This window comes from Oncorhynchus keta, chromosome 10 (genome assembly GCF_023373465.1).
Source record: "Oncorhynchus keta strain PuntledgeMale-10-30-2019 chromosome 10, Oket_V2, whole genome shotgun sequence".
Taxonomy (NCBI): domain Eukaryota; kingdom Metazoa; phylum Chordata; class Actinopteri; order Salmoniformes; family Salmonidae; genus Oncorhynchus; species Oncorhynchus keta.
Genome location: NC_068430.1, coordinates 37,349,841 through 37,377,675, shown reverse-complemented (window position 1 = coordinate 37,377,675; position 27,835 = coordinate 37,349,841). Strand labels below are relative to the sequence as shown.

The window sequence follows — 27,835 nt, the reverse complement described above, 5'->3', positions numbered from 1 at the left end:
ACAGCGGGTTTGGGCCCACAATTTCAGCTTTGCCCCCACACTGCCTCAAATTGTTCCAAGTAGTACGTTACCCAAAGCCACTTTACCCACTTTGTCTTGCCTCCTCTAGAGGCAGCTATGGCAAGATTTACATGAAAAGGTTTTGGGTTCGACCCCCATTGCAGCTGAGCCAGTGGTGCTGATTACCCAAAGTGATTTGCTCTCGATATTGGTTTTGTCCAGGAAAAAGGGAACATCTATTGAACAAGTACCCCACCTTGCCATTAATTACATGGAATCGAGAATCCACCAGTGTTAGGTAGGGGGCGAACTGCTAGACATACCAATGTAACAACAAATAATACAGTTTGCGGAGAAGCTGTGCGAGATACTGCAAACAGTTTGAATAGCTGAATTCTGAAATTCTATCGCAGTGGCATTATCATAGCCTATGAGGTCCATCCGAGGAGTGGTTATTGTTGGGTGACAACTTAACCCAAAACTCTACATTGGAACGACATGAAATATAGTCAGAAGTAGTCTTGGGGAGAATAGGTTCAGCAACAGGGGTATTGGTCCACAATTCCAGTATTGCCCCCACACTGCCTCTAATTCTTGCAAGAAGTAAGGTACCCTTAGCCACGTTACACACTTCCACTAGAGGCAGCGGTGGCAAGGTTGAGTTGAAAAGGTTTTGGGTTTGCGACCCATTGCAGCTGAACCAGTGGTGCAGCTTACCCAACATGCTTTGCTCTCGATATTGTTTTTACTACTGGAAAAAGGTCACATCTATTGAATAAGTACCCCACCTTGCCATGAATGACATGTAATCAAGAATCCACCAAAGTGGTAGGTAGGGGGCGAACTGCTAGACATTGCAATGTTAAAACACAATATTACCGTTAAAGGAGAAGCTGTGCAAGACACTGTAAACAGTTTGAGTAGCTGTAATATGCCATTCTTTCGCAGAGGCGATATCGTAGCCTATGAAGTCCATCTGAGGCGTGATTATTGCTGGTTGAAAACTTAACCCAATACCCCGCTTGGGATGACTTGAAATATAGTCAGCCTTGGCAATTTTTGATAGTCTCATGTGAGACTGCTATAAATGTGAAAGAGAAGATAGTGACAAGACCAAACATGGGCTGCATCCAACTCATTTATTCTATAATAACCCTTTTGATGTTTCAGCTGACAGTTGAACATTATCTTGCAACTAGGTAGAAACAGAAAAAAGGTGTCAGTAGTATATGCTGTGTCAGAAGTAGTGTTCGGGAGAATGAACTCAGCAACAGCGGGTTTGGGCCCACAATTTCAGCTTTGCCCCCACACTGCCTCAAATTGTTCCAAGTAGTACGTTACCCAAAGCCACTTTACCCACTTTGTCTTGCCTCCTCTAGAGGCAGCTATGGCAAGATTTACATGAAAAGGTTTTGGGTTCGACCCCCATTGCAGCTGAGCCAGTGGTGCTGATTACCCAAAGTGATTTGCTCTCGATATTGGTTTTGTCCAGGAAAAAGGGAACATCTATTGAACAAGTACCCCACCTTGCCATTAATTACATGGAATCGAGAATCCACCAGTGTTAGGTAGGGGGCGAACTGCTAGACATACCAATGTAACAACAAATAATACAGTTTGCGGAGAAGCTGTGCGAGATACTGCAAACAGTTTGAATAGCTGAATTCTGAAATTCTATCGCAGTGGCATTATCATAGCCTATGAGGTCCATCCGAGGAGTGGTTATTGTTGGGTGACAACTTAACCCAAAACTCTACATTGGAACGACATGAAATATAGTCAGAAGTAGTCTTGGGGAGAATAGGTTCAGCAACAGGGGTATTGGTCCACAATTCCAGTATTGCCCCCACACTGCCTCTAATTCTTGCAAGAAGTAAGGTACCCTTAGCCACGTTACACACTTCCACTAGAGGCAGCGGTGGCAAGGTTGAGTTGAAAAGGTTTTGGGTTTGCGACCCATTGCAGCTGAACCAGTGGTGCAGCTTACCCAACATGCTTTGCTCTCGATATTGTTTTTTACTACTGGAAAAAGGTCACATCTATTGAATAAGTACCCCACCTTGCCATGAATGACATGTAATCAAGAATCCACCAAAGTGGTAGGTAGGGGGCGAACTGCTAGACATTGCAATGTTAAAACACAATATTACCGTTAAAGGAGAAGCTGTGCAAGACACTGTAAACAGTTTGAGTAGCTGTAATATGCCATTCTTTCGCAGAGGCGATATCGTAGCCTATGAAGTCCATCTGAGGCGTGATTATTGCTGGTTGAAAACTTAACCCAATACCCCGCTTGGGATGACTTGAAATATAGTCAGCCTTGGCAATTTTTGATAGTCTCATGTGAGACTGCTATAAATGTGAAAGAGAAGATAGTGACAAGACCAAACATGGGCTGCATCCAACTCATTTATTCTATAATAACCCTTTTGATGTTTCAGCTGACAGTTGAACATTATCTTGCAACTAGGTAGAAACAGAAAAAGGTGTCAGTAGTATATGCTGTGTCAGAAGTAGTGTTCGGGAGAATGAACTCAGCAACAGCGGGTTTGGGCCCACAATTTCAGCTTTGCCCCCACACTGCCTCAAATTGTTCCAAGTAGTACGTTACCCAAAGCCACTTTACCCACTTTGTCTTGCCTCCTCTAGAGGCAGCTATGGCAAGATTTACATGAAAAGGTTTTGGGTTCGACCCCCATTGCAGCTGAGCCAGTGGTGCCGATTACCCAAAGTGATTTGCTCTCGATATTGGTTTTGTCCAGGAAAAAAGGGAACATCTATTGAACAAGTACCCCACCTTGCCATTAATTACATGGAATCGAGAATCCACCAGTGTTAGGTAGGGGGCGAACTGCTAGACATACCAATGTAACAACAAATAATACAGTTTGCGGAGAAGCTGTGCGAGATACTGCAAACAGTTTGAATAGCTGAATTCTGAAATTCTATCGCAGTGGCATTATCATAGCCTATGAGGTCCATCCGAGGAGTGGTTATTGTTGGGTGACAACTTAACCCAAAACTCTACATTGGAACGACATGAAATATAGTCAGAAGTAGTCTTGGGGAGAATAGGTTCAGCAACAGGGGTATTGGTCCACAATTCCAGTATTGCCCCCACACTGCCTCTAATTCTTGCAAGAAGTAAGGTACCCTTAGCCACGTTACACACTTCCACTAGAGGCAGCGGTGGCAAGGTTGAGTTGAAAAGGTTTTGGGTTTGCGACCCATTGCAGCTGAACCAGTGGTGCAGCTTACCCAACATGCTTTGCTCTCGATATTGTTTTTTTACTACTGGAAAAAGGTCACATCTATTGAATAAGTACCCCACCTTGCCATGAATGACATGTAATCAAGAATCCACCAAAGTGGTAGGTAGGGGGCGAACTGCTAGACATTGCAATGTTAAAACACAATATTACCGTTAAAGGAGAAGCTGTGCAAGACACTGTAAACAGTTTGAGTAGCTGTAATATGCCATTCTTTCGCAGAGGCGATATCGTAGCCTATGAAGTCCATCTGAGGCGTGATTATTGCTGGTTGAAAACTTAACCCAATACCCCGCTTGGGATGACTTGAAATATAGTCAGCCTTGGCAATTTTTGATAGTCTCATGTGAGACTGCTATAAATGTGAAAGAGAAGATAGTGACAAGACCAAACATGGGCTGCATCCAACTCATTTATTCTATAATAACCCTTTTGATGTTTCAGCTGACAGTTGAACATTATCTTGCAACTAGGTAGAAACAGAAAAAAGGTGTCAGTAGTATATGCTGTGTCAGAAGTAGTGTTCGGGAGAATGAACTCAGCAACAGCGGGTTTGGGCCCACAATTTCAGCTTTGCCCCCACACTGCCTCAAATTGTTCCAAGTAGTACGTTACCCAAAGCCACTTTACCCACTTTGTCTTGCCTCCTCTAGAGGCAGCTATGGCAAGATTTACATGAAAAGGTTTTGGGTTCGACCCCCATTGCAGCTGAGCCAGTGGTGCTGATTACCCAAAGTGATTTGCTCTCGATATTGGTTTTGTCCAGGAAAAAGGGAACATCTATTGAACAAGTACCCCACCTTGCCATTAATTACATGGAATCGAGAATCCACCAGTGTTAGGTAGGGGGCGAACTGCTAGACATACCAATGTAACAACAAATAATACAGTTTGCGGAGAAGCTGTGCGAGATACTGCAAACAGTTTGAATAGCTGAATTCTGAAATTCTATCGCAGTGGCATTATCATAGCCTATGAGGTCCATCCGAGGAGTGGTTATTGTTGGGTGACAACTTAACCCAAAACTCTACATTGGAACGACATGAAATATAGTCAGAAGTAGTCTTGGGGAGAATAGGTTCAGCAACAGGGGGTATTGGTCCACAATTCCAGTATTGCCCCCACACTGCCTCTAATTCTTGCAAGAAGTAAGGTACCCTTAGCCACGTTACACACTTCCACTAGAGGCAGCGGTGGCAAGGTTGAGTTGAAAAGGTTTTGGGTTTGCGACCCATTGCAGCTGAACCAGTGGTGCAGCTTACCCAACATGCTTTGCTCTCGATATTGTTTTTTTACTACTGGAAAAAGGTCACATCTATTGAATAAGTACCCCACCTTGCCATGAATGACATGTAATCAAGAATCCACCAAAGTGGTAGGTAGGGGGCGAACTGCTAGACATTGCAATGTTAAAACACAATATTACCGTTAAAGGAGAAGCTGTGCAAGACACTGTAAACAGTTTGAGTAGCTGTAATATGCCATTCTTTCGCAGAGGCGATATCGTAGCCTATGAAGTCCATCTGAGGCGTGATTATTGCTGGTTGAAAACTTAACCCAATACCCCGCTTGGGATGACTTGAAATATAGTCAGCCTTGGCAATTTTGATAGTCTCATGTGAGACTGCTATAAATGTGAAAGAGAAGATAGTGACAAGACCAAACATGGGCTGCATCCAACTCATTTATTCTATAATAACCCTTTTGATGTTTCAGCTGACAGTTGAACATTATCTTGCAACTAGGTAGAAACAGAAAAAAGGTGTCAGTAGTATATGCTGTGTCAGAAGTAGTGTTCGGGAGAATGAACTCAGCAACAGCGGGTTTGGGCCCACAATTTCAGCTTTGCCCCCACACTGCCTCAAATTGTTCCAAGTAGTACGTTACCCAAAGCCACTTTACCCACTTTGTCTTGCCTCCTCTAGAGGCAGCTATGGCAAGATTTACATGAAAAGGTTTTGGGTTCGACCCCCATTGCAGCTGAGCCAGTGGTGCTGATTACCCAAAGTGATTTGCTCTCGATATTGGTTTTGTCCAGGAAAAAGGGAACATCTATTGAACAAGTACCCCACCTTGCCATTAATTACATGGAATCGAGAATCCACCAGTGTTAGGTAGGGGGCGAACTGCTAGACATACCAATGTAACAACAAATAATACAGTTTGCGGAGAAGCTGTGCGAGATACTGCAAACAGTTTGAATAGCTGAATTCTGAAATTCTATCGCAGTGGCATTATCATAGCCTATGAGGTCCATCCGAGGAGTGGTTATTGTTGGGTGACAACTTAACCCAAAACTCTACATTGGAACGACATGAAATATAGTCAGAAGTAGTCTTGGGGAGAATAGGTTCAGCAACAGGGGGTATTGGTCCACAATTCCAGTATTGCCCCCACACTGCCTCTAATTCTTGCAAGAAGTAAGGTACCCTTAGCCACGTTATACACTTCCACTAGAGGCAGCGGTGGCAAGGTTGAGTTGAAAAGGTTTTGGGTTTGCGACCCATTGCAGCTGAACCAGTGGTGCAGCTTACCCAACATGCTTTGCTCTCGATATTGTTTTTACTACTGGAAAAAGGTCACATCTATTGAATAAGTACCCCACCTTGCCATGAATGACATGTAATCAAGAATCCACCAAAGTGGTAGGTAGGGGGCGAACTGCTAGACATTGCAATGTTAAAACACAATATTACCGTTAAAGGAGAAGCTGTGCAAGACACTGTAAACAGTTTGAGTAGCTGTAATATGCCATTCTTTCGCAGAGGCGATATCGTAGCCTATGAAGTCCATCTGAGGCGTGATTATTGCTGGTTGAAAACTTAACCCAATACCCCGCTTGGGATGACTTGAAATATAGTCAGCCTTGGCAATTTTTGATAGTCTCATGTGAGACTGCTATAAATGTGAAAGAGAAGATAGTGACAAGACCAAACATGGGCTGCATCCAACTCATTTATTCTATAATAACCCTTTTGATGTTTCAGCTGACAGTTGAACATTATCTTGCAACTAGGTAGAAACAGAAAAAAGGTGTCAGTAGTATATGCTGTGTCAGAAGTAGTGTTCGGGAGAATGAACTCAGCAACAGCGGGTTTGGGCCCACAATTTCAGCTTTGCCCCCACACTGCCTCAAATTGTTCCAAGTAGTACTTACCCAAAGCCACTTTACCCACTTTGTCTTGCCTCCTCTAGAGGCAGCTATGGCAAGATTTACATGAAAAGGTTTTGGGTTCGACCCCATTGCAGCTGAGCCAGTGGTGCTGATTACCCAAAGTGATTTGCTCTCGATATTGGTTTTGTCCAGGAAAAAGGGAACATCTATTGAACAAGTACCCCACCTTGCCATTAATTACATGGAATCGAGAATCCACCAGTGTTAGGTAGGGGGCGAACTGCTAGACATACCAATGTAACAACAAATAATACAGTTTGCGGAGAAGCTGTGCGAGATACTGCAAACAGTTTGAATAGCTGAATTCTGAAATTCTATCGCAGTGGCATTATCATAGCCTATGAGGTCCATCCGAGGAGTGGTTATTGTTGGGTGACAACTTATCCCAAAACTCTACATTGGAACGACATGAAATATAGTCAGAAGTAGTCTTGGGGAGAATAGGTTCAGCAACAGGGGTATTGGTCCACAATTCCAGTATTGCCCCCACACTGCCTCTAATTCTTGCAAGAAGTAAGGTACCCTTAGCCACGTTATACACTTCCACTAGAGGCAGCGGTGGCAAGGTTGAGTTGAAAAGGTTTTGGGTTTGCGACCCATTGCAGCTGAACCAGTGGTGCAGCTTACCCAACATGCTTTGCTCTCGATATTGTTTTTTTACTACTGGAAAAAGGTCACATCTATTGAATAAGTACCCCACCTTGCCATGAATGACATGTAATCAAGAATCCACCAAAGTGGTAGGTAGGGGGCGAACTGCTAGACATTGCAATGTTAAAACACAATATTACCGTTAAAGGAGAAGCTGTGCAAGACACTGTAAACAGTTTGAGTAGCTGTAATATGCCATTCTTTCGCAGAGGCGATATCGTAGCCTATGAAGTCCATCTGAGGCGTGATTATTGCTGGTTGAAAACTTAACCCAATACCCCGCTTGGGATGACTTGAAATATAGTCAGCCTTGGCAATTTTGATAGTCTCATGTGAGACTGCTATAAATGTGAAAGAGAAGATAGTGACAAGACCAAACATGGGCTGCATCCAACTCATTTATTCTATAATAACCCTTTTGATGTTTCAGCTGACAGTTGAACATTATCTTGCAACTAGGTAGAAACAGAAAAAAGGTGTCAGTAGTATATGCTGTGTCAGAAGTAGTGTTCGGGAGAATGAACTCAGCAACAGCGGGTTTGGGCCCACAATTTCAGCTTTGCCCCCACACTGCCTCAAATTGTTCCAAGTAGTACGTTACCCAAAGCCACTTTACCCACTTTGTCTTGCCTCCTCTAGAGGCAGCTATGGCAAGATTTACATGAAAAGGTTTTGGGTTCGACCCCCATTGCAGCTGAGCCAGTGGTGCCGATTACCCAAAGTGATTTGCTCTCGATATTGGTTTTGTCCAGGAAAAAAGGGAACATCTATTGAACAAGTACCCCACCTTGCCATTAATTACATGGAATCGAGAATCCACCAGTGTTAGGTAGGGGGCGAACTGCTAGACATACCAATGTAACAACAAATAATACAGTTTGCGGAGAAGCTGTGCGAGATACTGCAAACAGTTTGAATAGCTGAATTCTGAAATTCTATCGCAGTGGCATTATCATAGCCTATGAGGTCCATCCGAGGAGTGGTTATTGTTGGGTGACAACTTATCCCAAAACTCTACATTGGAACGACATGAAATATAGTCAGAAGTAGTCTTGGGGAGAATAGGTTCAGCAACAGGGGTATTGGTCCACAATTCCAGTATTGCCCCCACACTGCCTCTAATTCTTGCAAGAAGTAAGGTACCCTTAGCCACGTTACACACTTCCACTAGAGGCAGCGGTGGCAAGGTTGAGTTGAAAAGGTTTTGGGTTTGCGACCCATTGCAGCTGAACCAGTGGTGCAGCTTACCCAACATGCTTTGCTCTCGATATTGTTTTTACTACTGGAAAAAGGTCACATCTATTGAATAAGTACCCCACCTTGCCATGAATGACATGTAATCAAGAATCCACCAAAGTGGTAGGTAGGGGGCGAACTGCTAGACATTGCAATGTTAAAACACAATATTACCGTTAAAGGAGAAGCTGTGCAAGACACTGTAAACAGTTTGAGTAGCTGTAATATGCCATTCTTTCGCAGAGGCGATATCGTAGCCTATGAAGTCCATCTGAGGCGTGATTATTGCTGGTTGAAAACTTAACCCAATACCCCGCTTGGGATGACTTGAAATATAGTCAGCCTTGGCAATTTTTGATAGTCTCATGTGAGACTGCTATAAATGTGAAAGAGAAGATAGTGACAAGACCAAACATGGGCTGCATCCAACTCATTTATTCTATAATAACCCTTTTGATGTTTCAGCTGACAGTTGAACATTATCTTGCAACTAGGTAGAAACAGAAAAAAGGTGTCAGTAGTATATGCTGTGTCAGAAGTAGTGTTCGGGAGAATGAACTCAGCAACAGCGGGTTTGGGCCCACAATTTCAGCTTTGCCCCCACACTGCCTCAAATTGTTCCAAGTAGTACGTTACCCAAAGCCACTTTACCCACTTTGTCTTGCCTCCTCTAGAGGCAGCTATGGCAAGATTTACATGAAAAGGTTTTGGGTTCGACCCCCATTGCAGCTGAGCCAGTGGTGCTGATTACCCAAAGTGATTTGCTCTCGATATTGGTTTTGTCCAGGAAAAAGGGAACATCTATTGAACAAGTACCCCACCTTGCCATTAATTACATGGAATCGAGAATCCACCAGTGTTAGGTAGGGGGCGAACTGCTAGACATACCAATGTAACAACAAATAATACAGTTTGCGGAGAAGCTGTGCGAGATACTGCAAACAGTTTGAATAGCTGAATTCTGAAATTCTATCGCAGTGGCATTATCATAGCCTATGAGGTCCATCCGAGGAGTGGTTATTGTTGGGTGACAACTTAACCCAAAACTCTACATTGGAACGACATGAAATATAGTCAGAAGTAGTCTTGGGGAGAATAGGTTCAGCAACAGGGGTATTGGTCCACAATTCCAGTATTGCCCCCACACTGCCTCTAATTCTTGCAAGAAGTAAGGTACCCTTAGCCACGTTATACACTTCCACTAGAGGCAGCGGTGGCAAGGTTGAGTTGAAAAGGTTTTGGGTTTGCGACCCATTGCAGCTGAACCAGTGGTGCAGCTTACCCAACATGCTTTGCTCTCGATATTGTTTTTTACTACTGGAAAAAGGTCACATCTATTGAATAAGTACCCCACCTTGCCATGAATGACATGTAATCAAGAATCCACCAAAGTGGTAGGTAGGGGGCGAACTGCTAGACATTGCAATGTTAAAACACAATATTACCGTTAAAGGAGAAGCTGTGCAAGACACTGTAAACAGTTTGAGTAGCTGTAATATGCCATTCTTTCGCAGAGGCGATATCGTAGCCTATGAAGTCCATCTGAGGCGTGATTATTGCTGGTTGAAAACTTAACCCAATACCCCGCTTGGGATGACTTGAAATATAGTCAGCCTTGGCAATTTTTGATAGTCTCATGTGAGACTGCTATAAATGTGAAAGAGAAGATAGTGACAAGACCAAACATGGGCTGCATCCAACTCATTTATTCTATATAACCCTTTTGATGTTTCAGCTGACAGTTGAACATTATCTTGCAACTAGGTAGAAACAGAAAAAGGTGTCAGTAGTATATGCTGTGTCAGAAGTAGTGTTCGGGAGAATGAACTCAGCAACAGCGGGTTTGGGCCCACAATTTCAGCTTTGCCCCCACACTGCCTCAAATTGTTCCAAGTAGTACGTTACCCAAAGCCACTTTACCCACTTTGTCTTGCCTCCTCTAGAGGCAGCTATGGCAAGATTTACATGAAAAGGTTTTGGGTTCGACCCCCATTGCAGCTGAGCCAGTGGTGCTGATTACCCAAAGTGATTTGCTCTCGATATTGGTTTTGTCCAGGAAAAAGGGAACATCTATTGAACAAGTACCCCACCTTGCCATTAATTACATGGAATCGAGAATCCACCAGTGTTAGGTAGGGGGCGAACTGCTAGACATACCAATGTAACAACAAATAATACAGTTTGCGGAGAAGCTGTGCGAGATACTGCAAACAGTTTGAATAGCTGAATTCTGAAATTCTATCGCAGTGGCATTATCATAGCCTATGAGGTCCATCCGAGGAGTGGTTATTGTTGGGTGACAACTTATCCCAAAACTCTACATTGGAACGACATGAAATATAGTCAGAAGTAGTCTTGGGGAGAATAGGTTCAGCAACAGGGGTATTGGTCCACAATTCCAGTATTGCCCCCACACTGCCTCTAATTCTTGCAAGAAGTAAGGTACCCTTAGCCACGTTATACACTTCCACTAGAGGCAGCGGTGGCAAGGTTGAGTTGAAAAGGTTTTGGGTTTGCGACCCATTGCAGCTGAACCAGTGGTGCAGCTTACCCAACATGCTTTGCTCTCGATATTGTTTTTTTACTACTGGAAAAAGGTCACATCTATTGAATAAGTACCCCACCTTGCCATGAATGACATGTAATCAAGAATCCACCAAAGTGGTAGGTAGGGGGCGAACTGCTAGACATTGCAATGTTAAAACACAATATTACCGTTAAAGGAGAAGCTGTGCAAGACACTGTAAACAGTTTGAGTAGCTGTAATATGCCATTCTTTCGCAGAGGCGATATCGTAGCCTATGAAGTCCATCTGAGGCGTGATTATTGCTGGTTGAAAACTTAACCCAATACCCCGCTTGGGATGACTTGAAATATAGTCAGCCTTGGCAATTTTTGATAGTCTCATGTGAGACTGCTATAAATGTGAAAGAGAAGATAGTGACAAGACCAAACATGGGCTGCATCCAACTCATTTATTCTATAATAACCCTTTTGATGTTTCAGCTGACAGTTGAACATTATCTTGCAACTAGGTAGAAACAGAAAAAAGGTGTCAGTAGTATATGCTGTGTCAGAAGTAGTGTTCGGGAGAATGAACTCAGCAACAGCGGGTTTGGGCCCACAATTTCAGCTTTGCCCCCACACTGCCTCAAATTGTTCCAAGTAGTACGTTACCCAAAGCCACTTTACCCACTTTGTCTTGCCTCCTCTAGAGGCAGCTATGGCAAGATTTACATGAAAAGGTTTTGGGTTCGACCCCCATTGCAGCTGAGCCAGTGGTGCTGATTACCCAAAGTGATTTGCTCTCGATATTGGTTTTGTCCAGGAAAAAGGGAACATCTATTGAACAAGTACCCCACCTTGCCATTAATTACATGGAATCGAGAATCCACCAGTGTTAGGTAGGGGGCGAACTGCTAGACATACCAATGTAACAACAAATAATACAGTTTGCGGAGAAGCTGTGCGAGATACTGCAAACAGTTTGAATAGCTGAATTCTGAAATTCTATCGCAGTGGCATTATCATAGCCTATGAGGTCCATCCGAGGAGTGGTTATTGTTGGGTGACAACTTATCCCAAAACTCTACATTGGAACGACATGAAATATAGTCAGAAGTAGTCTTGGGGAGAATAGGTTCAGCAACAGGGGTATTGGTCCACAATTCCAGTATTGCCCCCACACTGCCTCTAATTCTTGCAAGAAGTAAGGTACCCTTAGCCACGTTATACACTTCCACTAGAGGCAGCGGTGGCAAGGTTGAGTTGAAAAGGTTTTGGGTTTGCGACCCATTGCAGCTGAACCAGTGGTGCAGCTTACCCAACATGCTTTGCTCTCGATATTGTTTTTTTACTACTGGAAAAAGGTCACATCTATTGAATAAGTACCCCACCTTGCCATGAATGACATGTAATCAAGAATCCACCAAAGTGGTAGGTAGGGGGCGAACTGCTAGACATTGCAATGTTAAAACACAATATTACCGTTAAAGGAGAAGCTGTGCAAGACACTGTAAACAGTTTGAGTAGCTGTAATATGCCATTCTTTCGCAGAGGCGATATCGTAGCCTATGAAGTCCATCTGAGGCGTGATTATTGCTGGTTGAAAACTTAACCCAATACCCCGCTTGGGATGACTTGAAATATAGTCAGCCTTGGCAATTTTTGATAGTCTCATGTGAGACTGCTATAAATGTGAAAGAGAAGATAGTGACAAGACCAAACATGGGCTGCATCCAACTCATTTATTCTATAATAACCCTTTTGATGTTTCAGCTGACAGTTGAACATTATCTTGCAACTAGGTAGAAACAGAAAAAAGGTGTCAGTAGTATATGCTGTGTCAGAAGTAGTGTTCGGGAGAATGAACTCAGCAACAGCGGGTTTGGGCCCACAATTTCAGCTTTGCCCCCACACTGCCTCAAATTGTTCCAAGTAGTACGTTACCCAAAGCCACTTTACCCACTTTGTCTTGCCTCCTCTAGAGGCAGCTATGGCAAGATTTACATGAAAAGGTTTTGGGTTCGACCCCCATTGCAGCTGAGCCAGTGGTGCCGATTACCCAAAGTGATTTGCTCTCGATATTGGTTTTGTCCAGGAAAAAAGGGAACATCTATTGAACAAGTACCCCACCTTGCCATTAATTACATGGAATCGAGAATCCACCAGTGTTAGGTAGGGGGCGAACTGCTAGACATACCAATGTAACAACAAATAATACAGTTTGCGGAGAAGCTGTGCGAGATACTGCAAACAGTTTGAATAGCTGAATTCTGAAATTCTATCGCAGTGGCATTATCATAGCCTATGAGGTCCATCCGAGGAGTGGTTATTGTTGGGTGACAACTTATCCCAAAACTCTACATTGGAACGACATGAAATATAGTCAGAAGTAGTCTTGGGGAGAATAGGTTCAGCAACAGGGGTATTGGTCCACAATTCCAGTATTGCCCCCACACTGCCTCTAATTCTTGCAAGAAGTAAGGTACCCTTAGCCACGTTATACACTTCCACTAGAGGCAGCGGTGGCAAGGTTGAGTTGAAAAGGTTTTGGGTTTGCGACCCATTGCAGCTGAACCAGTGGTGCAGCTTACCCAACATGCTTTGCTCTCGATATTGTTTTTTACTACTGGAAAAAGGTCACATCTATTGAATAAGTACCCCACCTTGCCATGAATGACATGTAATCAAGAATCCACCAAAGTGGTAGGTAGGGGGCGAACTGCTAGACATTGCAATGTTAAAACACAATATTACCGTTAAAGGAGAAGCTGTGCAAGACACTGTAAACAGTTTGAGTAGCTGTAATATGCCATTCTTTCGCAGAGGCGATATCGTAGCCTATGAAGTCCATCTGAGGCGTGATTATTGCTGGTTGAAAACTTAACCCAATACCCCGCTTGGGATGACTTGAAATATAGTCAGCCTTGGCAATTTTTGATAGTCTCATGTGAGACTGCTATAAATGTGAAAAGAGAAATAGTGACAAGACCAAACATGGGCTGCATCCAACTCATTTATTCTATATAACCCTTTTGATGTTTCAGCTGACAGTTGAACATTATCTTGCAACTAGGTAGAAACAGAAAAAGGTGTCAGTAGTATATGCTGTGTCAGAAGTAGTGTTCGGGAGAATGAACTCAGCAACAGCGGGTTTGGGCCCACAATTTCAGCTTTGCCCCCACACTGCCTCAAATTGTTCCAAGTAGTACGTTACCCAAAGCCACTTTACCCACTTTGTCTTGCCTCCTCTAGAGGCAGCTATGGCAAGATTTACATGAAAAGGTTTTGGGTTCGACCCCCATTGCAGCTGAGCCAGTGGTGCCGATTACCCAAAGTGATTTGCTCTCGATATTGGTTTTGTCCAGGAAAAAAGGGAACATCTATTGAACAAGTACCCCACCTTGCCATTAATTACATGGAATCGAGAATCCACCAGTGTTAGGTAGGGGGCGAACTGCTAGACATACCAATGTAACAACAAATAATACAGTTTGCGGAGAAGCTGTGCGAGATACTGCAAACAGTTTGAATAGCTGAATTCTGAAATTCTATCGCAGTGGCATTATCATAGCCTATGAGGTCCATCCGAGGAGTGGTTATTGTTGGGTGACAACTTATCCCAAAACTCTACATTGGAACGACATGAAATATAGTCAGAAGTAGTCTTGGGGAGAATAGGTTCAGCAACAGGGGTATTGGTCCACAATTCCAGTATTGCCCCCACACTGCCTCTAATTCTTGCAAGAAGTAAGGTACCCTTAGCCACGTTATACACTTCCACTAGAGGCAGCGGTGGCAAGGTTGAGTTGAAAAGGTTTTGGGTTTGCGACCCATTGCAGCTGAACCAGTGGTGCAGCTTACCCAACATGCTTTGCTCTCGATATTGTTTTTTTACTACTGGAAAAAGGTCACATCTATTGAATAAGTACCCCACCTTGCCATGAATGACATGTAATCAAGAATCCACCAAAGTGGTAGGTAGGGGGCGAACTGCTAGACATTGCAATGTTAAAACACAATATTACCGTTAAAGGAGAAGCTGTGCAAGACACTGTAAACAGTTTGAGTAGCTGTAATATGCCATTCTTTCGCAGAGGCGATATCGTAGCCTATGAAGTCCATCTGAGGCGTGATTATTGCTGGTTGAAAACTTAACCCAATACCCCGCTTGGGATGACTTGAAATATAGTCAGCCTTGGCAATTTTTGATAGTCTCATGTGAGACTGCTATAAATGTGAAAGAGAAAATAGTGACAAGACCAAACATGGGCTGCATCCAACTCATTTATTCTATAATAACCCTTTTGATGTTTCAGCTGACAGTTGAACATTATCTTGCAACTAGGTAGAAACAGAAAAAAGGTGTCAGTAGTATATGCTGTGTCAGAAGTAGTGTTCGGGAGAATGAACTCAGCAACAGCGGGTTTGGGCCCACAATTTCAGCTTTGCCCCCACACTGCCTCAAATTGTTCCAAGTAGTACGTTACCCAAAGCCACTTTACCCACTTTGTCTTGCCTCCTCTAGAGGCAGCTATGGCAAGATTTACATGAAAAGGTTTTGGGTTCGACCCCCATTGCAGCTGAGCCAGTGGTGCTGATTACCCAAAGTGATTTGCTCTCGATATTGGTTTTGTCCAGGAAAAAGGGAACATCTATTGAACAAGTACCCCACCTTGCCATTAATTACATGGAATCGAGAATCCACCAGTGTTAGGTAGGGGGCGAACTGCTAGACATACCAATGTAACAACAAATAATACAGTTTGCGGAGAAGCTGTGCGAGATACTGCAAACAGTTTGAATAGCTGAATTCTGAAATTCTATCGCAGTGGCATTATCATAGCCTATGAGGTCCATCCGAGGAGTGGTTATTGTTGGGTGACAACTTATCCCAAAACTCTACATTGGAACGACATGAAATATAGTCAGAAGTAGTCTTGGGGAGAATAGGTTCAGCAACAGGGGGTATTGGTCCACAATTCCAGTATTGCCCCCACACTGCCTCTAATTCTTGCAAGAAGTAAGGTACCCTTAGCCACGTTATACACTTCCACTAGAGGCAGCGGTGGCAAGGTTGAGTTGAAAAGGTTTTGGGTTTGCGACCCATTGCAGCTGAACCAGTGGTGCAGCTTACCCAACATGCTTTGCTCTCGATATTGTTTTTTACTACTGGAAAAAGGTCACATCTATTGAATAAGTACCCCACCTTGCCATGAATGACATGTAATCAAGAATCCACCAAAGTGGTAGGTAGGGGGCGAACTGCTAGACATTGCAATGTTAAAACACAATATTACCGTTAAAGGAGAAGCTGTGCAAGACACTGTAAACAGTTTGAGTAGCTGTAATATGCCATTCTTTCGCAGAGGCGATATCGTAGCCTATGAAGTCCATCTGAGGCGTGATTATTGCTGGTTGAAAACTTAACCCAATACCCCGCTTGGGATGACTTGAAATATAGTCAGCCTTGGCAATTTTTGATAGTCTCATGTGAGACTGCTATAAATGTGAAAGAGAAGATAGTGACAAGACCAAACATGGGCTGCATCCAACTCATTTATTCTATAATAACCCTTTTGATGTTTCAGCTGACAGTTGAACATTATCTTGCAACTAGGTAGAAACAGAAAAAAGGTGTCAGTAGTATATGCTGTGTCAGAAGTAGTGTTCGGGAGAATGAACTCAGCAACAGCGGGTTTGGGCCCACAATTTCAGCTTTGCCCCCACACTGCCTCAAATTGTTCCAAGTAGTACGTTACCCAAAGCCACTTTACCCACTTTGTCTTGCCTCCTCTAGAGGCAGCTATGGCAAGATTTACATGAAAAGGTTTTGGGTTCGACCCCCATTGCAGCTGAGCCAGTGGTGCTGATTACCCAAAGTGATTTGCTCTCGATATTGGTTTTGTCCAGGAAAAAGGGAACATCTATTGAACAAGTACCCCACCTTGCCATTAATTACATGGAATCGAGAATCCACCAGTGTTAGGTAGGGGGCGAACTGCTAGACATACCAATGTAACAACAAATAATACAGTTTGCGGAGAAGCTGTGCGAGATACTGCAAACAGTTTGAATAGCTGAATTCTGAAATTCTATCGCAGTGGCATTATCATAGCCTATGAGGTCCATCCGAGGAGTGGTTATTGTTGGGTGACAACTTAATCCCAAAACTCTACATTGGAACGACATGAAATATAGTCAGAAGTAGTCTTGGGGAGAATAGGTTCAGCAACAGGGGGTATTGGTCCACAATTCCAGTATTGCCCCCACACTGCCTCTAATTCTTGCAAGAAGTAAGGTACCCTTAGCCACGTTATACACTTCCACTAGAGGCAGCGGTGGCAAGGTTGAGTTGAAAAGGTTTTGGGTTTGCGACCCATTGCAGCTGAACCAGTGGTGCAGCTTACCCAACATGCTTTGCTCTCGATATTGTTTTTTTACTACTGGAAAAAGGTCACATCTATTGAATAAGTACCCCACCTTGCCATGAATGACATGTAATCAAGAATCCACCAAAGTGGTAGGTAGGGGGCGAACTGCTAGACATTGCAATGTTAAAACACAATATTACCGTTAAAGGAGAAGCTGTGCAAGACACTGTAAACAGTTTGAGTAGCTGTAATATGCCATTCTTTCGCAGAGGCGATATCGTAGCCTATGAAGTCCATCTGAGGCGTGATTATTGCTGGTTGAAAACTTAACCCAATACCCCGCTTGGGATGACTTGAAATATAGTCAGCCTTGGCAATTTTTGATAGTCTCATGTGAGACTGCTATAAATGTGAAAGAGAAGATAGTGACAAGACCAAACATGGGCTGCATCCAACTCATTTATTCTATAATAACCCTTTTGATGTTTCAGCTGACAGTTGAACATTATCTTGCAACTAGGTAGAAACAGAAAAAGGTGTCAGTAGTATATGCTGTGTCAGAAGTAGTGTTCGGGAGAATGAACTCAGCAACAGCGGGTTTGGGCCCACAATTTCAGCTTTGCCCCCACACTGCCTCAAATTGTTCCAAGTAGTACGTTACCCAAAGCCACTTTACCCACTTTGTCTTGCCTCCTCTAGAGGCAGCTATGGCAAGATTTACATGAAAAGGTTTTGGGTTCGACCCCCATTGCAGCTGAGCCAGTGGTGCCGATTACCCAAAGTGATTTGCTCTCGATATTGGTTTTGTCCAGGAAAAAAGGGAACATCTATTGAACAAGTACCCCACCTTGCCATTAATTACATGGAATCGAGAATCCACCAGTGTTAGGTAGGGGGCGAACTGCTAGACATACCAATGTAACAACAAATAATACAGTTTGCGGAGAAGCTGTGCGAGATACTGCAAACAGTTTGAATAGCTGAATTCTGAAATTCTATCGCAGTGGCATTATCATAGCCTATGAGGTCCATCCGAGGAGTGGTTATTGTTGGGTGACAACTTAACCCAAAACTCTACATTGGAACGACATGAAATATAGTCAGAAGTAGTCTTGGGGAGAATAGGTTCAGCAACAGGGGTATTGGTCCACAATTCCAGTATTGCCCCCACACTGCCTCTAATTCTTGCAAGAAGTAAGGTACCCTTAGCCACGTTACACACTTCCACTAGAGGCAGCGGTGGCAAGGTTGAGTTGAAAAGGTTTTGGGTTTGCGACCCATTGCAGCTGAACCAGTGGTGCAGCTTACCCAACATGCTTTGCTCTCGATATTGTTTTTTTACTACTGGAAAAAGGTCACATCTATTGAATAAGTACCCCACCTTGCCATGAATGACATGTAATCAAGAATCCACCAAAGTGGTAGGTAGGGGGCGAACTGCTAGACATTGCAATGTTAAAACACAATATTACCGTTAAAGGAGAAGCTGTGCAAGACACTGTAAACAGTTTGAGTAGCTGTAATATGCCATTCTTTCGCAGAGGCGATATCGTAGCCTATGAAGTCCATCTGAGGCGTGATTATTGCTGGTTGAAAACTTAACCCAATACCCCGCTTGGGATGACTTGAAATATAGTCAGCCTTGGCAATTTTGATAGTCTCATGTGAGACTGCTATAAATGTGAAAGAGAAGATAGTGACAAGACCAAACATGGGCTGCATCCAACTCATTTATTCTATAATAACCCTTTTGATGTTTCAGCTGACAGTTGAACATTATCTTGCAACTAGGTAGAAACAGAAAAAAGGTGTCAGTAGTATATGCTGTGTCAGAAGTAGTGTTCGGGAGAATGAACTCAGCAACAGCGGGTTTGGGCCCACAATTTCAGCTTTGCCCCCACACTGCCTCAAATTGTTCCAAGTAGTACGTTACCCAAAGCCACTTTACCCACTTTGTCTTGCCTCCTCTAGAGGCAGCTATGGCAAGATTTACATGAAAAGGTTTTGGGTTCGACCCCCATTGCAGCTGAGCCAGTGGTGCCGATTACCCAAAGTGATTTGCTCTCGATATTGGTTTTGTCCAGGAAAAAAGGGAACATCTATTGAACAAGTACCCCACCTTGCCATTAATTACATGGAATCGAGAATCCACCAGTGTTAGGTAGGGGGCGAACTGCTAGACATACCAATGTAACAACAAATAATACAGTTTGCGGAGAAGCTGTGCGAGATACTGCAAACAGTTTGAATAGCTGAATTCTGAAATTCTATCGCAGTGGCATTATCATAGCCTATGAGGTCCATCCGAGGAGTGGTTATTGTTGGGTGACAACTTAACCCAAAACTCTACATTGGAACGACATGAAATATAGTCAGAAGTAGTCTTGGGGAGAATAGGTTCAGCAACAGGGGGTATTGGTCCACAATTCCAGTATTGCCCCCACACTGCCTCTAATTCTTGCAAGAAGTAAGGTACCCTTAGCCACGTTACACACTTCCACTAGAGGCAGCGGTGGCAAGGTTGAGTTGAAAAGGTTTTGGGTTTGCGACCCATTGCAGCTGAACCAGTGGTGCAGCTTACCCAACATGCTTTGCTCTCGATATTGTTTTTTTACTACTGGAAAAAGGTCACATCTATTGAATAAGTACCCCACCTTGCCATGAATGACATGTAATCAAGAATCCACCAAAGTGGTAGGTAGGGGGCGAACTGCTAGACATTGCAATGTTAAAACACAATATTACCGTTAAAGGAGAAGCTGTGCAAGACACTGTAAACAGTTTGAGTAGCTGTAATATGCCATTCTTTCGCAGAGGCGATATCGTAGCCTATGAAGTCCATCTGAGGCGTGATTATTGCTGGTTGAAAACTTAACCCAATACCCCGCTTGGGATGACTTGAAATATAGTCAGCCTTGGCAATTTTTGATAGTCTCATGTGAGACTGCTATAAATGTGAAAGAGAAGATAGTGACAAGACCAAACATGGGCTGCATCCAACTCATTTATTCTATAATAACCCTTTTGATGTTTCAGCTGACAGTTGAACATTATCTTGCAACTAGGTAGAAACAGAAAAAGGTGTCAGTAGTATATGCTGTGTCAGAAGTAGTGTTCGGGAGAATGAACTCAGCAACAGCGGGTTTGGGCCCACAATTTCAGCTTTGCCCCCACACTGCCTCAAATTGTTCCAAGTAGTACGTTACCCAAAGCCACTTTACCCACTTTGTCTTGCCTCCTCTAGAGGCAGCTATGGCAAGATTTACATGAAAAGGTTTTGGGTTCGACCCCATTGCAGCTGAGCCAGTGGTGCTGATTACCCAAAGTGATTTGCTCTCGATATTGGTTTTGTCCAGGAAAAAAGGGAACATCTATTGAACAAGTACCCCACCTTGCCATTAATTACATGGAATCGAGAATCCACCAGTGTTAGGTAGGGGGCGAACTGCTAGACATACCAATGTAACAACAAATAATACAGTTTGCGGAGAAGCTGTGCGAGATACTGCAAACAGTTTGAATAGCTGAATTCTGAAATTCTATCGCAGTGGCATTATCATAGCCTATGAGGTCCATCCGAGGAGTGGTTATTGTTGGGTGACAACTTAACCCAAAACTCTACATTGGAACGACATGAAATATAGTCAGAAGTAGTCTTGGGGAGAATAGGTTCAGCAACAGGGGTATTGGTCCACAATTCCAGTATTGCCCCACACTGCCTCTAATTCTTGCAAGAAGTAAGGTACCCTTAGCCACGTTACACACTTCCACTAGAGGCAGCGGTGGCAAGGTTGAGTTGAAAAGGTTTTGGGTTTGCGACCCATTGCAGCTGAACCAGTGGTGCAGCTTACCCAACATGCTTTGCTCTCGATATTGTTTTTACTACTGGAAAAAGGTCACATCTATTGAATAAGTACCCCACCTTGCCATGAATGACATGTAATCAAGAATCCACCAAAGTGGTAGGTAGGGGGCGAACTGCTAGACATTGCAATGTTAAAACACAATATTACCGTTAAAGGAGAAGCTGTGCAAGACACTGTAAACAGTTTGAGTAGCTGTAATATGCCATTCTTTCGCAGAGGCGATATCGTAGCCTATGAAGTCCATCTGAGGCGTGATTATTGCTGGTTGAAAACTTAACCCAATACCCCGCTTGGGATGACTTGAAATATAGTCAGCCTTGGCAATTTTTGATAGTCTCATGTGAGACTGCTATAAATGTGAAAGAGAAGATAGTGACAAGACCAAACATGGGCTGCATCCAACTCATTTATTCTATAATAACCCTTTTGATGTTTCAGCTGACAGTTGAACATTATCTTGCAACTAGGTAGAAACAGAAAAAAGGTGTCAGTAGTATATGCTGTGTCAGAAGTAGTGTTCGGGAGAATGAACTCAGCAACAGCGGGTTTGGGCCCACAATTTCAGCTTTGCCCCACACTGCCTCAAATTGTTCCAAGTAGTACGTTACCCAAAGCCACTTTACCCACTTTGTCTTGCCTCCTCTAGAGGCAGCTATGGCAAGATTTACATGAAAAGGTTTTGGGTTCGACCCCATTGCAGCTGAGCCAGTGGTGCTGATTACCCAAAGTGATTTGCTCTCGATATTGGTTTTGTCCAGGAAAAAGGGAACATCTATTGAACAAGTACCCCACCTTGCCATTAATTACATGGAATCGAGAATCCACCAGTGTTAGGTAGGGGGCGAACTGCTAGACATACCAATGTAACAACAAATAATACAGTTTGCGGAGAAGCTGTGCGAGATACTGCAAACAGTTTGAATAGCTGAATTCTGAAATTCTATCGCAGTGGCATTATCATAGCCTATGAGGTCCATCCGAGGAGTGGTTATTGTTGGGTGACAACTTAACCCAAAACTCTACATTGGAACGACATGAAATATAGTCAGAAGTAGTCTTGGGGAGAATAGGTTCAGCAACAGGGGTATTGGTCCACAATTCCAGTATTGCCCCCACACTGCCTCTAATTCTTGCAAGAAGTAAGGTACCCTTAGCCACGTTACACACTTCCACTAGAGGCAGCGGTGGCAAGGTTGAGTTGAAAAGGTTTTGGGTTTGCGACCCATTGCAGCTGAACCAGTGGTGCAGCTTACCCAACATGCTTTGCTCTCGATATTGTTTTTACTACTGGAAAAAGGTCACATCTATTGAATAAGTACCCCACCTTGCCATGAATGACATGTAATCAAGAATCCACCAAAGTGGTAGGTAGGGGGCGAACTGCTAGACATTGCAATGTTAAAACACAATATTACCGTTAAAGGAGAAGCTGTGCAAGACACTGTAAACAGTTTGAGTAGCTGTAATATGCCATTCTTTCGCAGAGGCGATATCGTAGCCTATGAAGTCCATCTGAGGCGTGATTATTGCTGGTTGAAAACTTAACCCAATACCCCGCTTGGGATGACTTGAAATATAGTCAGCCTTGGCAATTTTTGATAGTCTCATGTGAGACTGCTATAAATGTGAAAGAGAAAATAGTGACAAGACCAAACATGGGCTGCATCCAACTCATTTATTCTATAATAACCCTTTTGATGTTTCAGCTGACAGTTGAACATTATCTTGCAACTAGGTAGAAACAGAAAAAAGGTGTCAGTAGTATATGCTGTGTCAGAAGTAGTGTTCGGGAGAATGAACTCAGCAACAGCGGGTTTGGGCCCACAATTTCAGCTTTGCCCCCACACTGCCTCAAATTGTTCCAAGTAGTACGTTACCCAAAGCCACTTTACCCACTTTGTCTTGCCTCCTCTAGAGGCAGCTATGGCAAGATTTACATGAAAAGGTTTTGGGTTCGACCCCATTGCAGCTGAGCCAGTGGTGCCGATTACCCAAAGTGATTTGCTCTCGATATTGGTTTTGTCCAGGAAAAAAAGGGAACATCTATTGAACAAGTACCCCACCTTGCCATTAATTACATGGAATCGAGAATCCACCAGTGTTAGGTAGGGGGCGAACTGCTAGACATACCAATGTAACAACAAATAATACAGTTTGCGGAGAAGCTGTGCGAGATACTGCAAACAGTTTGAATAGCTGAATTCTGAAATTCTATCGCAGTGGCATTATCATAGCCTATGAGGTCCATCCGAGGAGTGGTTATTGTTGGGTGACAACTTAACCCAAAACTCTACATTGGAACGACATGAAATATAGTCAGAAGTAGTCTTGGGGAGAATAGGTTCAGCAACAGGGGTATTGGTCCACAATTCCAGTATTGCCCCCACACTGCCTCTAATTCTTGCAAGAAGTAAGGTACCCTTAGCCACGTTACACACTTCCACTAGAGGCAGCGGTGGCAAGGTTGAGTTGAAAAGGTTTTGGGTTTGCGACCCATTGCAGCTGAACCAGTGGTGCAGCTTACCCAACATGCTTTGCTCTCGATATTGTTTTTTTACTACTGGAAAAAGGTCACATCTATTGAATAAGTACCCCACCTTGCCATGAATGACATGTAATCAAGAATCCACCAAAGTGGTAGGTAGGGGGCGAACTGCTAGACATTGCAATGTTAAAACACAATATTACCGTTAAAGGAGAAGCTGTGCAAGACACTGTAAACAGTTTGAGTAGCTGTAATATGCCATTCTTTCGCAGAGGCGATATCGTAGCCTATGAAGTCCATCTGAGGCGTGATTATTGCTGGTTGAAAACTTAACCCAATACCCCGCTTGGGATGACTTGAAATATAGTCAGCCTTGGCAATTTTTGATAGTCTCATGTGAGACTGCTATAAATGTGAAAGAGAAGATAGTGACAAGACCAAACATGGGCTGCATCCAACTCATTTATTCTATAATAACCCTTTTGATGTTTCAGCTGACAGTTGAACATTATCTTGCAACTAGGTAGAAACAGAAAAAGGTGTCAGTAGTATATGCTGTGTCAGAAGTAGTGTTCGGGAGAATGAACTCAGCAACAGCGGGTTTGGGCCCACAATTTCAGCTTTGCCCCCACACTGCCTCAAATTGTTCCAAGTAGTACGTTACCCAAAGCCACTTTACCCACTTTGTCTTGCCTCCTCTAGAGGCAGCTATGGCAAGATTTACATGAAAAGGTTTTGGGTTCGACCCCCATTGCAGCTGAGCCAGTGGTGCCGATTACCCAAAGTGATTTGCTCTCGATATTGGTTTTGTCCAGGAAAAAAGGGAACATCTATTGAACAAGTACCCCACCTTGCCATTAATTACATGGAATCGAGAATCCACCAGTGTTAGGTAGGGGGCGAACTGCTAGACATACCAATGTAACAACAAATAATACAGTTTGCGGAGAAGCTGTGCGAGATACTGCAAACAGTTTGAATAGCTGAATTCTGAAATTCTATCGCAGTGGCATTATCATAGCCTATGAGGTCCATCCGAGGAGTGGTTATTGTTGGGTGACAACTTAACCCAAAACTCTACATTGGAACGACATGAAATATAGTCAGAAGTAGTCTTGGGGAGAATAGGTTCAGCAACAGGGGGTATTGGTCCACAATTCCAGTATTGCCCCCACACTGCCTCTAATTCTTGCAAGAAGTAAGGTACCCTTAGCCACGTTACACACTTCCACTAGAGGCAGCGGTGGCAAGGTTGAGTTGAAAAGGTTTTGGGTTTGCGACCCATTGCAGCTGAACCAGTGGTGCAGCTTACCCAACATGCTTTGCTCTCGATATTGTTTTTTTACTACTGGAAAAAGGTCACATCTATTGAATAAGTACCCCACCTTGCCATGAATGACATGTAATCAAGAATCCACCAAAGTGGTAGGTAGGGGGCGAACTGCTAGACATTGCAATGTTAAAACACAATATTACCGTTAAAGGAGAAGCTGTGCAAGACACTGTAAACAGTTTGAGTAGCTGTAATATGCCATTCTTTCGCAGAGGCGATATCGTAGCCTATGAAGTCCATCTGAGGCGTGATTATTGCTGGTTGAAAACTTAACCCAATACCCCGCTTGGGATGACTTGAAATATAGTCAGCCTTGGCAATTTTTGATAGTCTCATGTGAGACTGCTATAAATGTGAAAGAGAAGATAGTGACAAGACCAAACATGGGCTGCATCCAACTCATTTATTCTATAATAACCCTTTTGATGTTTCAGCTGACAGTTGAACATTATCTTGCAACTAGGTAGAAACAGAAAAAGGTGTCAGTAGTATATGCTGTGTCAGAAGTAGTGTTCGGGAGAATGAACTCAGCAACAGCGGGTTTGGGCCCACAATTTCAGCTTTGCCCCCACACTGCCTCAAATTGTTCCAAGTAGTACGTTACCCAAAGCCACTTTACCCACTTTGTCTTGCCTCCTCTAGAGGCAGCTATGGCAAGATTTACATGAAAAGGTTTTGGGTTCGACCCCCATTGCAGCTGAGCCAGTGGTGCCGATTACCCAAAGTGATTTGCTCTCGATATTGGTTTTGTCCAGGAAAAAAGGGAACATCTATTGAACAAGTACCCCACCTTGCCATTAATTACATGGAATCGAGAATCCACCAGTGTTAGGTAGGGGGCGAACTGCTAGACATACCAATGTAACAACAAATAATACAGTTTGCGGAGAAGCTGTGCGAGATACTGCAAACAGTTTGAATAGCTGAATTCTGAAATTCTATCGCAGTGGCATTATCATAGCCTATGAGGTCCATCCGAGGAGTGGTTATTGTTGGGTGACAACTTAACCCAAAACTCTACATTGGAACGACATGAAATATAGTCAGAAGTAGTCTTGGGGAGAATAGGTTCAGCAACAGGGGGTATTGGTCCACAATTCCAGTATTGCCCCCACACTGCCTCTAATTCTTGCAAGAAGTAAGGTACCCTTAGCCACGTTACACACTTCCACTAGAGGCAGCGGTGGCAAGGTTGAGTTGAAAAGGTTTTGGGTTTGCGACCCATTGCAGCTGAACCAGTGGTGCAGCTTACCCAACATGCTTTGCTCTCGATATTGTTTTTTTACTACTGGAAAAAGGTCACATCTATTGAATAAGTACCCCACCTTGCCATGAATGACATGTAATCAAGAATCCACCAAAGTGGTAGGTAGGGGGCGAACTGCTAGACATTGCAATGTTAAAACACAATATTACCGTTAAAGGAGAAGCTGTGCAAGACACTGTAAACAGTTTGAGTAGCTGTAATATGCCATTCTTTCGCAGAGGCGATATCGTAGCCTATGAAGTCCATCTGAGGCGTGATTATTGCTGGTTGAAAACTTAACCCAATACCCCGCTTGGGATGACTTGAAATATAGTCAGCCTTGGCAATTTTTGATAGTCTCATGTGAGACTGCTATAAATGTGAAAGAGAAGATAGTGACAAGACCAAACATGGGCTGCATCCAACTCATTTATTCTATAATAACCCTTTTGATGTTTCAGCTGACAGTTGAACATTATCTTGCAACTAGGTAGAAACAGAAAAAAAGGTGTCAGTAGTATATGCTGTGTCAGAAGTAGTGTTCGGGAGAATGAACTCAGCAACAGCGGGTTTGGGCCCACAATTTCAGCTTTGCCCCCACACTGCCTCAAATTGTTCCAAGTAGTACGTTACCCAAAGCCACTTTACCCACTTTGTCTTGCCTCCTCTAGAGGCAGCTATGGCAAGATTTACATGAAAAGGTTTTGGGTTCGACCCCCATTGCAGCTGAGCCAGTGGTGCCGATTACCCAAAGTGATTTGCTCTCGATATTGGTTTTGTCCAGGAAAAAAGGGAACATCTATTGAACAAGTACCCCACCTTGCCATTAATTACATGGAATCGAGAATCCACCAGTGTTAGGTAGGGGGCGAACTGCTAGACATACCAATGTAACAACAAATAATACAGTTTGCGGAGAAGCTGTGCGAGATACTGCAAACAGTTTGAATAGCTGAATTCTGAAATTCTATCGCAGTGGCATTATCATAGCCTATGAGGTCCATCCGAGGAGTGGTTATTGTTGGGTGACAACTTAACCCAAAACTCTACATTGGAACGACATGAAATATAGTCAGAAGTAGTCTTGGGGAGAATAGGTTCAGCAACAGGGGTATTGGTCCACAATTCCAGTATTGCCCCCACACTGCCTCTAATTCTTGCAAGAAGTAAGGTACCCTTAGCCACGTTACACACTTCCACTAGAGGCAGCGGTGGCAAGGTTGAGTTGAAAAGGTTTTGGGTTTGCGACCCATTGCAGCTGAACCAGTGGTGCAGCTTACCCAACATGCTTTGCTCTCGATATTGTTTTTACTACTGGAAAAAGGTCACATCTATTGAATAAGTACCCCACCTTGCCATGAATGACATGTAATCAAGAATCCACCAAAGTGGTAGGTAGGGGGCGAACTGCTAGACATTGCAATGTTAAAACACAATATTACCGTTAAAGGAGAAGCTGTGCAAGACACTGTAAACAGTTTGAGTAGCTGTAATATGCCATTCTTTCGCAGAGGCGATATCGTAGCCTATGAAGTCCATCTGAGGCGTGATTATTGCTGGTTGAAAACTTAACCCAATACCCCGCTTGGGATGACTTGAAATATAGTCAGCCTTGGCAATTTTTGATAGTCTCATGTGAGACTGCTATAAATGTGAAAGAGAAGATAGTGGCAAGACCAAACATGGGCTGCATCCAAC

The 27,835-nt window shown here is 43.4% G+C and overlaps 22 non-coding genes across 22 annotated transcripts; all 22 read left to right on the top strand.

Annotated features, from left to right (window-relative positions):
* The first annotated feature begins 936 nt into the window (after positions 1-936).
* LOC127932746 (U4 spliceosomal RNA) lies at positions 937-1,078 on the top strand. The gene has a single exon (XR_008146432.1). It is a non-coding gene; the product is annotated as a U4 spliceosomal RNA (small nuclear RNA).
* A 1,129-nt stretch (positions 1,079-2,207) lies between these two features.
* On the top strand, positions 2,208-2,349 carry LOC127932745 (U4 spliceosomal RNA). Its single transcript, XR_008146431.1, has one exon. It is a non-coding gene; the product is annotated as a U4 spliceosomal RNA (small nuclear RNA).
* Positions 2,350-3,479: 1,130 nt separating this feature from the next.
* Positions 3,480-3,621, top strand: LOC127932744 (U4 spliceosomal RNA). Its single transcript, XR_008146430.1, has one exon. It is a non-coding gene; the product is annotated as a U4 spliceosomal RNA (small nuclear RNA).
* Positions 3,622-4,752: 1,131 nt separating this feature from the next.
* Positions 4,753-4,893, top strand: LOC127932754 (U4 spliceosomal RNA). The gene has a single exon (XR_008146440.1). It is a non-coding gene; the product is annotated as a U4 spliceosomal RNA (small nuclear RNA).
* A 1,129-nt stretch (positions 4,894-6,022) lies between these two features.
* On the top strand, positions 6,023-6,164 carry LOC127932743 (U4 spliceosomal RNA). Its single transcript, XR_008146429.1, has one exon. It is a non-coding gene; the product is annotated as a U4 spliceosomal RNA (small nuclear RNA).
* A 1,128-nt stretch (positions 6,165-7,292) lies between these two features.
* On the top strand, positions 7,293-7,433 carry LOC127932753 (U4 spliceosomal RNA). Its single transcript, XR_008146439.1, has one exon. It is a non-coding gene; the product is annotated as a U4 spliceosomal RNA (small nuclear RNA).
* A 1,129-nt stretch (positions 7,434-8,562) lies between these two features.
* LOC127932742 (U4 spliceosomal RNA) lies at positions 8,563-8,704 on the top strand. Its single transcript, XR_008146428.1, has one exon. It is a non-coding gene; the product is annotated as a U4 spliceosomal RNA (small nuclear RNA).
* A 1,129-nt stretch (positions 8,705-9,833) lies between these two features.
* LOC127932741 (U4 spliceosomal RNA) lies at positions 9,834-9,975 on the top strand. The gene has a single exon (XR_008146427.1). It is a non-coding gene; the product is annotated as a U4 spliceosomal RNA (small nuclear RNA).
* A 1,128-nt stretch (positions 9,976-11,103) lies between these two features.
* On the top strand, positions 11,104-11,245 carry LOC127932740 (U4 spliceosomal RNA). The gene has a single exon (XR_008146426.1). It is a non-coding gene; the product is annotated as a U4 spliceosomal RNA (small nuclear RNA).
* Positions 11,246-12,375: 1,130 nt separating this feature from the next.
* Positions 12,376-12,517, top strand: LOC127932739 (U4 spliceosomal RNA). Its single transcript, XR_008146425.1, has one exon. It is a non-coding gene; the product is annotated as a U4 spliceosomal RNA (small nuclear RNA).
* A 1,130-nt stretch (positions 12,518-13,647) lies between these two features.
* On the top strand, positions 13,648-13,789 carry LOC127932738 (U4 spliceosomal RNA). The gene has a single exon (XR_008146424.1). It is a non-coding gene; the product is annotated as a U4 spliceosomal RNA (small nuclear RNA).
* A 1,129-nt stretch (positions 13,790-14,918) lies between these two features.
* Positions 14,919-15,060, top strand: LOC127932737 (U4 spliceosomal RNA). The gene has a single exon (XR_008146423.1). It is a non-coding gene; the product is annotated as a U4 spliceosomal RNA (small nuclear RNA).
* Positions 15,061-16,190: 1,130 nt separating this feature from the next.
* LOC127932736 (U4 spliceosomal RNA) lies at positions 16,191-16,332 on the top strand. Its single transcript, XR_008146422.1, has one exon. It is a non-coding gene; the product is annotated as a U4 spliceosomal RNA (small nuclear RNA).
* Positions 16,333-17,464: 1,132 nt separating this feature from the next.
* Positions 17,465-17,606, top strand: LOC127932735 (U4 spliceosomal RNA). Its single transcript, XR_008146421.1, has one exon. It is a non-coding gene; the product is annotated as a U4 spliceosomal RNA (small nuclear RNA).
* Positions 17,607-18,736: 1,130 nt separating this feature from the next.
* LOC127932752 (U4 spliceosomal RNA) lies at positions 18,737-18,877 on the top strand. Its single transcript, XR_008146438.1, has one exon. It is a non-coding gene; the product is annotated as a U4 spliceosomal RNA (small nuclear RNA).
* A 1,132-nt stretch (positions 18,878-20,009) lies between these two features.
* On the top strand, positions 20,010-20,151 carry LOC127932734 (U4 spliceosomal RNA). Its single transcript, XR_008146420.1, has one exon. It is a non-coding gene; the product is annotated as a U4 spliceosomal RNA (small nuclear RNA).
* A 1,126-nt stretch (positions 20,152-21,277) lies between these two features.
* On the top strand, positions 21,278-21,419 carry LOC127932733 (U4 spliceosomal RNA). Its single transcript, XR_008146419.1, has one exon. It is a non-coding gene; the product is annotated as a U4 spliceosomal RNA (small nuclear RNA).
* A 1,126-nt stretch (positions 21,420-22,545) lies between these two features.
* LOC127932732 (U4 spliceosomal RNA) lies at positions 22,546-22,687 on the top strand. Its single transcript, XR_008146418.1, has one exon. It is a non-coding gene; the product is annotated as a U4 spliceosomal RNA (small nuclear RNA).
* A 1,131-nt stretch (positions 22,688-23,818) lies between these two features.
* LOC127932731 (U4 spliceosomal RNA) lies at positions 23,819-23,960 on the top strand. Its single transcript, XR_008146417.1, has one exon. It is a non-coding gene; the product is annotated as a U4 spliceosomal RNA (small nuclear RNA).
* Positions 23,961-25,091: 1,131 nt separating this feature from the next.
* LOC127932730 (U4 spliceosomal RNA) lies at positions 25,092-25,233 on the top strand. Its single transcript, XR_008146416.1, has one exon. It is a non-coding gene; the product is annotated as a U4 spliceosomal RNA (small nuclear RNA).
* Positions 25,234-26,364: 1,131 nt separating this feature from the next.
* LOC127932729 (U4 spliceosomal RNA) lies at positions 26,365-26,506 on the top strand. Its single transcript, XR_008146415.1, has one exon. It is a non-coding gene; the product is annotated as a U4 spliceosomal RNA (small nuclear RNA).
* A 1,130-nt stretch (positions 26,507-27,636) lies between these two features.
* Positions 27,637-27,778, top strand: LOC127932728 (U4 spliceosomal RNA). The gene has a single exon (XR_008146414.1). It is a non-coding gene; the product is annotated as a U4 spliceosomal RNA (small nuclear RNA).
* Positions 27,779-27,835: the final 57 nt, after the last annotated feature.